This window comes from Triticum dicoccoides, chromosome 7B (assembly GCF_002162155.2).
Source record: "Triticum dicoccoides isolate Atlit2015 ecotype Zavitan chromosome 7B, WEW_v2.0, whole genome shotgun sequence".
Classification (NCBI taxonomy): domain Eukaryota; kingdom Viridiplantae; phylum Streptophyta; class Magnoliopsida; order Poales; family Poaceae; genus Triticum; species Triticum dicoccoides.
This window is the reverse complement of record NC_041393.1, coordinates 716,016,012-716,025,548: the sequence shown is the minus strand read 5'-3', so window position 1 is coordinate 716,025,548 and position 9,537 is coordinate 716,016,012.

Genomic DNA, 9,537 nt, shown 5'->3' with positions numbered 1-9,537 from the left:
CCTAGAGGAAGGCATAGGGAAGTAATAAGTAGATGATGGTTTGCTAGAGTGACAGAAGCTTAAACCCTAGTTTATGAGTTGCTTCGTTAGGGGTTGATATGGACCCATATGTTTAATGTTGTGGTTAGGTTTACCTTAATACTCCTTTTTGTAGTTGCGGATGCTTGCAATAGGGGTTAATCATAAGTGGGATGCTTGTCCAAGTTAGGGAAGTACCCAAGTGTCGGTCCACCCACATATCAAATTATCAAAGTACCAAACGAGAATCTTATGAACGTGATGAAACTAGCTTGACGATAATTCCCAATGTGTCCTCGGGAGCTCCTTCTTTATTATTAGAATTTGTCCAGGCTTATCCTTTGCTACATAAAGGATTGGGCCACCTTGCTACACCTTATTTACTTTATTTACTTTTGCTTGTTACTATTTATCTTATCACAAAACTATCTACTCACCTACTATTTCAGTGCTTGCAGAGAAAACCTTACTGAAAACCGCTTATCATTTCCTTCTGCTCCTCGTTGGGTTCGACACTCTTACTTATCAAAAGGACTACGATAGATCCCCTACACTTGTGGGTCATCACTATCTAGGAAGTCCCTAGAAGCATCGGTTAGTCCATTATAGAAGATATCAAGTATTTCATTTTTCTTATGGGGATGATCAGGCAAAGCATTAAGTAACTAACAAAGCCTCCCCCAAGCTTGTGGGAGACTCTTCTTTAGTTTGAACAAAGTTAAATATTTCCTGTAAGGCAGCTTGTTTCTTATGAGCAGGAAAATATTTTTCAGAGAAGTAGTAAATCATATCCTGGGGACTACGCACACAACCAGGAGCAAGAGTATTGTACCAAGCTTTAGCATCACCCTTTAATAAGAAAGGAAATAATATGAGAATAAAGTAGTATCGAGTTTTCTCATCATGAGTAAAAAGGGTGGCTATATCATTCAACTTAGTAAGATGTGCCACAACAGTTTCAGTTTCATAACCATGGAAAGGATTAGATTCAACCAATGTAATTAACTTTGGGTCGACAGAGAATTCATAATCCTTATCATCAATAAAGATAGGCGAAGTAGCAAACTTAGCATCACATTTCATTCTAGCATTCAGAGATTTTTCTTTAGACTTGTGTAATAATTTCTCTAGATCATCTCTATCCTTACAAGCAAGAATATCTCTAGTTGCCTCTTCACTCATAACATAGCCTTCCGGTACCTTAGGCAATTCATATCTAGGAGGGCTAGCTCTAGCAAGTATTTTAGGAGTTTCAGTTTCAAGCTCATCATCAGATTCAAGAAATTCACCAAGTGGCACATCATCATTATCGAGCATGGTACTAGCATCATCATAAGCATCATTCATAGTAGAAGTAGCATCATTAATAACTTGCGACATATCAGAATTAATAGCATGTGGTGTGGTGTTGCAAGTTTACTCATAATAGAAGGTGAATCTAAAGCAGAACTGGATGGCAGTTTCTTACCTCCCCTCGTACTTAAGGGAAATATCTTAGTCTTTGGATCCTTCAGATTCTTCATAGTGATAAATTGATAATAATCCCAAGTGACTCAACAATATAGCTATGCTCCCCGGCAACAGCGCCAGAAAAAGGTCTTGATAACCCACAAGTATAGGGGATCGCAACAGTTTTCGAGGGTAGAGTATTCAACCCAAATTTATAGATTCGACACAAGGGGAGCCAAAGAATATTTGAAGGTATTAGCAGCTGAGTTGTCAATTCAACCACACCTGGAGATTAATTATCTGCAGCAAAGTGATTAGTAGCATAGTAGTATGATAGTTTTGATGACAGCAACAGTAGTAACAGTAACGGTAACAGTGATAGAAGTGATATTGTAGCCGTAATGATAGCAGTAGCAACAGTAGTAACTTAGCAAGAACAATATAAGATAAATTCGCAGGCATTGGATCAGTGACTTGTTGGATGATATTCTTCATGTCACAGTTATAACCTAGGGCGATACGGCACTAGCTCCAGTTCATCGATATAATGTAGGCATGTATTCCGTAAATAATCATACGCGCTTTATTAAAAGAACTTGCATGACATCTTTTGTCCTACCCTCCCGTGGTAGCGGAACCATATTGGAAACTAAGGGATATTAAGGCCTCCTTTTAATAGAGAACCGGAACAAAGCATTAACGCATAGTGAATACATGAACTCCTCAAACTATGGTCATCACCGAGAGTGGGCCCGGTTGTTGTCACTCCGGGGTTGTCGGATCATAACCATAGTAGGTGACTATAACTTGCAAGATCGGATCTAGAACATGGATATAAAGGTGATAACATAAACGGTTCAGATCTGAAATCATGGCACCCGGGCCCAAAGTGACAAGCATTAAGCATATCAAAGTCATAGAAACATCAATCTAAGAACATAGTGGACACTAGGGATCAGGCCCTAACAAAACTAACTCGATTACATGATGAATCTCATCCAACTCCTCACCGACCAGCGAGCCTACAAAGGAATTACTCACTCCTGGTGGGGAGCATCATGGAATTGGCGATGGAGATGGGTTGGTGATGACGAAGAACGAAGATCCCCTTCTCCGGAGCCCCAAACAGACTACAGATCTGCCCTCCTGAGGAAGAACAGGGCTTGGCGGAGGTTCCGTCTCGTGGATCGTGATAATTCTTTCTCCCTAATTTTTTTCTAGAAATATGTGATTTTATAGTATCAGGGGGTCGTCTGCGGGGCCACTAGGTGGGTACAACCCACCTGTGCGCGCCAGGAGAGGGGGGCGCCCTGGTGGGTTGTGCCCAACCAGGTGCCCCTCTCTCGAAGGTCTTGGCTCTAGAACTTCTTATTATTGATATAAAAAATCCTCACAAAGTTTCGTTCCATTCCGAGAACTTTTATTTTTGCACAAAAACAACACCATGGTAGTTCTGCTGAAAACAGTGTCAGTCCGGGGTTAGTTTCATTCAAATCATGCAAATTAGAGTCCAAAACAAGAGGAAAAGCGTTAGGAAAAGTAGTTATGTTGTAGACTTATCAAGTTCCATTCAAACCATACCAAAACCAAATAGAATTGTTGTAAACATGGCATGAATACTTCATAAATTATATATACGTTGGAGATGTATCAAGGTTTTCATGGATGATTTCTCTGTTTATGCAACTTCTTTTGATAATTTTGCAGAGATGTGAAGAAACTAATCTTGTCTTGAATTGGGAAAAGTGTCACGTTATGGTGAATGAAGGTATTGTCTTGGGACATAAAATCTTCGAAAGAGGTATTGAAGTAGACAACGCTAAAGTTGATGCAATTGAGAAGATGCCATGTCTTAAAGATATTAAAGGTATAAGAAGTTTCCTTGGTCATGCTAGTTTCTATAGGAGGTTCATTAAAGTATTCTCTAAAATTTCTAGGCCTCTTAAAAATCTCTTGCAAAAAGATGTTCCATTCGTTTTTTTATGATGATTGTGTAGAAGCCTTTGAAACACTTAAGAAAGCCTTTACTTCTGCACCTATTGTTCAACCACCTGATTGGAGCTTACCTTTTGAAATCATGTGTGATGCTAGTGATTATGTTGTTGGTGATGTTTTGGAACAAAGAGTTGATAAGAAATTAGATGGCATCCATTATGCTAATAAAACCCTAGACAGTGCTCAGCGAAACTATGCTACCACTGAGAAATAATTTCTAGCATTTGTGTTTGTGTCTGATAAATTCAGATCTTACATTGTTGATTCTAAAGTAATTATGCACACTGATCATGCTGAAATTAAATACCTTATGGAAAATATAGATGCTAAACCTAGACTCATTAGGTGGGTTCTACTGCTACAAGAATTTGACTTGCATATTAATGATAGGAAGGGAACTAAGAATCCTGTAGCTGAAAAATTTTCTAGAATGGAAAATGTTCTTGATGACCCACTGCCTATTAATAATAGTTTTCCAGACAAACAATTAGCTGTTATAAATGCTTCTCATAATACTCCTTGGTATGCAGATTGTGCCAATTACATTGTTGCTAAATGTATCCCACCTAGTTTCACATACCAACAAAGAAAAAAATCTTTTATTTAAAACATTACTTTGGGATGACCCACATCTATATAAAGAAGGAGTAGATGTTATTATTAGATGTTGTATACCTGAGCATGAACAGGAACAAATCCTATGGAAGTGTCACTCCAAGGCATATGGAGGACACTACGCCGGAAATAGAACTGCACGCAAGGTATTATAATCTGATTTTCATTGGTCTACTCTTTTCAAAGATGCACGTAAGTTTGTTCTATCTTGTGACGAATGTCAACGAGTTGGTAATATTGGTAGACATCAGGAAATGCCTATGAACTATTCACTTGTTATTGAACCATTTGATATCCGAGGATTTGATTATACGGGACTGTTTCCTTCCTCCAATGGCTATACTCATATATTAGTTGTTTTTTATTACATTACTAAGTGGGTAGAAGCTATTCCAACTAGTAGTGCTGATCACAACACTTCTATTAAAATGCTTAAGGAAGTTATTCCGAGGTTTGGTGTCCCTAGATATTTAATGACGGATGGTGGTTCACACTTTATTCATGGTGCTTTCCGTAAACTTCTTGCTAAATATGATGTTAACCATAGGATTTCATCTCCTTAGCATCCTCAGTCTAGTGGTCAAGTAGAATTAACTAATAGGGAAATAAAGTTGATCTGGCAAAAGACTATTAACAGATCAAGAAAGAATTGGTGTAAGAAACTTGACGATGCACTACGGGATTATAGAACCGCTTATAGGAATCCTATGGGTATGTCTCCATATAAAATGGTTTATGGAAAAGTATGTCATCTACCTCTTGAGTTAGAACATAAAGCTTGTTGGGCAATTAAAGAGCCCAACTATGATTTTAAACTTGCTGGTGAAAAGAGGTTATTTGATATTAGCTCACTTGATGAATGGAGAACCAAAGCCTATGAAAATGCCAAACTGTTTATAGAAAGGGTTAAAATATGGCATGGCAAAAGAATACAAAAGCGGGAACTCAATGTAGGCGATCAAGTCTTGCTATAAATACTCATTTATGAGTTTTTTTGGAAAACTTCTATCCAAATGGGAAGGACCCTATATTATCGAAGAAGTTTATCTATCCGGACAATGCCGAAGGCACCAACCCAAGGGTGGTGAATGGACAAAGAATTAAGCATTATATCTCAAATACACATATAAATGTGGAGACTCATATTATTCAGTCCATAACACTCGAGGAGTACATAAAGGATACTTTCTGGAACGCTCCGGAACCCTGAGAAGGAATAGGTATCTGATACGGTAAGTAAACCGACTCCAAAAATTCCATAGAAGCAACTTTTCACTAGTAGAAAATGGCTAATTAATCCCGGTCCCAGAGGGCCTTTAGTCCCGGTTCTGGAACCGGGACTAAAGGGTCTGGACTAAAGCCCAAAACCTTTAGTCCCGGTTCGTAAGCAGAAGGGGCTCCACATGACCGCTACGGGGCGCCCAGGCAAGAGGACCATTAGTCCCGGTTGGTAATAGCAACGGGGACCAAAAGGCATCCACGTGTCAACAGCTAGCAGGAGCTTGGGTTTTTGTTTTTTTTAAGGAGGGGAGGTTAGGGGGGTTTTGAGGGTTAATTAAGGGGTTTCATATTGTGTTAGCTAGCTAACAGAGTGAAGTGTCCTCTCTTTCTCCGTGCTTGGTCGACGCTAGCTACTATACATATAGAGAGAACTCGATAGGCTAGTTAGTAAGCAAATGAAAGAACCATTAATTACAGAAGATCGTCATGAACACACACACACACACACACACACACACACATATATATAGAGAGAGAGAGAGGGAGGGAGAGAAGTGAGACCTCTCTTTCTCTGAGAGATTGGTGAAAGAACAAGTATTCGTATATCTATCTGGCGCTACTACATATATACAATATAACATGTCTTACAATCCCTAACATCTAAAATCGGTTTCAAATTCCACATGGTATTCTCCAGCTTTAGGTATGACACGGTCAAGAAAGAATCCTGCCAATTCCTCTTGAATTGCTCGTATGCGATCATGTGGTAGGAGTTCATCTGGCATCTGCCACATCTAATTTAAAGAAGGGGCTAAATACATATATATGAATGAAATTCAACACAAATGATGGTAATAAAATAAAATTGTGAATATTTTTGTTTACGTACTTCATATTGTTTTTCAGAGTAGCCCCGCTTAGAGGCTGTCGCGTTGTAGATGAACTCGCAAATGTAGTATCCACAAAAATCATTCCTGGCTTCCTGCCACAAGCACTTTACGAGAAGTAGAGTTCAATCTAACTAATAATCAAGCATGCTAAATGTATTGATGGAACTAGCTAGAATCAATGGGAGATGCGTTGAACTAGCTAGTAGTACTTACTTTCGGGTGTGTAAGTCGCAGCTCCCTCGGCAATCCCGAAACAATTCCGGTGAACTCTTTCCAAACCTTGCCAGACAAAGACAATAATTACTTGATATCAAGAAATGAACAAAGTTGCTGATATGGTGCGATAATGATCGATTGAACTTACTTCTGGAGCATTTCAGTCATGTCCGCATACTCCTGGGGATCTTTTCGTCTCGAGTCTAAGACAACTACTACTTCCTGGTCAAGCTTAATCTCTAGCAGAATAAAGTGGAATCTGCACACACATGCATAACTCATCAATTACATTACTATGACCTCGAGTAAGGGAAATTGAATATGCACAAGACGGTAACACTCACTTGAAGTTGTAAGGAAAGAGTATTTTCTCTTTGTTTTGATTTAGAAGCAATGATTGTAGCAAGTTGTCCTCGGTATATGTGACTCTGTTTTTAACCGCCCATTCATGTATGATATTTGGGTTAATGAACCCAATGTCATAGATTTGTGCTTTTCTACATTCGACGATCTTCAATCCGCATAATATAGTGAGGATAATTATATATACATGCAATGAAAGAGCTAAGCTATATATAGAGACTTAATTACAGAAGTAATACTTACAGACAGTAGCTAGTCATGAGTTGTTTGTCGAGGGCCATTTGATTGTATAACTGGAATAACTCCACAAATTCAACAGGCAACAACTCCATTCCAACGAGGTCGTGCTCTTTTTTAATTCTTAGCATGAAACTATTCTTCCCAGACTCGTTGCAGGTTCTCATGTGCCATTAATGCAATCTTCGCATCATCATTGATAGAGGAGGATGATCAGGTTTGACGAGAGGCTTCCCATACTCGTATTTGAAGGTGTCCACCTCCATTATTTCAAACTCTACATCATCTCTCAGGTAATCAGCAGGACTGGTATCGGGCACCATCCCCGGATGATTAGCGATGATATTGCTAGACACCTTGAGCGGGGGGCACGATTGGTTCACCTATTCGCCGAGCTGGGGATTTTTTTCCCACTTCTTCGTTCTACTAACCTTGCATCACTTCAAGTACTTCCCGACCTCTCCGCTTCCTTATATGTCCTTTCAATAATGAGCTCATAGTTGGATTGCGGCGGAGGTGGTGGTGGTCTCTTTAGGGAATCGATAGTGCGCTTCAATTTCACCGTATCTATTGTTTCCTTCGGAGGTGGAGGTTTCCATGCAAAAAAAGTCCCTCACTTGGGTACGACAGATGTCCTCATTTTCCTTGTTGGTCCTCTCATATGGTAACTTTTCTGGAGCCTTGAGAGATGGACCATATTTTAATTGCTTCCCGCCTCTGCTTGTACTGCTTGCCGCCGGAGCGGCGGTGTCTCTCTTCTGCCATTGCTGACACGGCGGAGTCCGCTGACACGTCGGAGGAGGCGGAGTGCTCTGATGCGCCGGAGAAGGCGGAGGAGGAGCCGGAGTGCCCTCACGCGCCGGAGGAGGTGGAGTGCTTGTCGGAGGAGGCGAAGGAGGAGCCGGAGTGCCGTCACACGCCGGAGGAGGCGGAGTGCCCTGATCACTCGCCGGAGGAGGAGGCGGAGGAGGAGGCAGAGTGCCCTGACTCGCCGGAGGAGGAGGCGTCCAGTTTGTAAGCTTGATGTACTCCTTCCTCCATAGACATGTACTCCATAAAGCAAATCCCAGATGATTCTCCCCGTCACCTGTAGGGCGGTCAAGCTCCAGCTCCTGAAATCCCCCCATTATTTCATCCATCGTCACAACAGCATAGCCATGTGGAACCGGACGGCAGTGAAAAGTTCCGTCAGCTTGAGGAGGTGCAATAGAGCTGACAACCGCCTTCAAAGTCAGGTTCTGCCATTTCGTCATAAGCTCGCAATGTTGAGCCTCTGTGGTAGTATCCACGGGGCAGTGAGGAGCCGTGAAATCGGGCTGAACAAGCTCCATGGAAGCCACGCTGCTTCTCTGCTGAGATGGTGGGGTAGCTTCATGCCGCTGAGTGGTTAGCCGGCAGCTGCAAGTTCCTCTAGCTTCGCTAATCTTGCATTGAGCTTCTGCATTTCGCTCAGCTCCGCTTTCCTCTTTCTCTCTCCACTTTTGTAACCTCCTGCGCCGAGAAACCCAACGACCCACGGAACAGAGCCTGGTGTGCCTCATGTTCGTCCAGGGTGCTCAGGATTAAGGAGGGCCCCAGTCATCTCGTCCTTCTCTCTGTCAGGAATGAACGTCCCTTGCTGCACTGCGGTTATATAATCCTGAAGCTTCTTGATGGGTATTGCAAGTTGCTCATCCGTCCAACAACACTCCCCTATTTTTGGGTCCAAATTTCCCCCAACCCCGAAGAACCAAGTCCTTGAACGGTCAGGCCAGTTCAATGTCACTGGTTCGACCCCTTTAGCAACCATGTCTTTCTCAGCTTTGTCCCACAACGGCCGGGCTTTGAGGTAGCCACCTGACCCCGTGTGATGGTGATACTTCTTCTTTGCAGCATTTTTCTTGTTTGTCTCTGACCTTTTCTTACCCTTCTCCGAATTCTTGTAGGCCACAAATGCGGGCCAGTGATCTCTTATCTTCTCATATCGGTCGGTGAATTCTATAGTCTTCCCTTTGTTGACAAACTTTGTGTTCAACTTTTCTTCCAGTTCCTGAATAGATCTGCCATCTTCTTAAGAGCAAATGCCTTGACCTTGGGCTCTATAACTGGCTTATTCAGATTCTCCTCTCGTGGTAGGGTGAAATTTGCCTTCAGGGCGGTCCAAAGATCAGCTTTTCTATCTATCCTGGACATAAGAAACTTCAGGGTCGTCCTTACTCTTATTCCATTGTTGGATGCTATTCGGGATGATGTACCTAACAATTGCTCCGCACGACAAACAAATTTGTCCTTGGTCCACTTAAGTTCAATTGGTTGGCCATCGTTCGTGATTTCTGTGATCATGAACCTTTCATCCTGCCGCAACGTTTGCTTTGGGCCTTGTCTCGTTATGAAAGTTTGGCTTGATCTGGAGGGATATAAAATAAGAAAGAGCATTAATATATGTACATACCGAAACAATTAATGCATCAATTAGTCAACACTGGCTTAATATATATATATATATATATATATATATATATATATATATATATATATATATATATATATATAT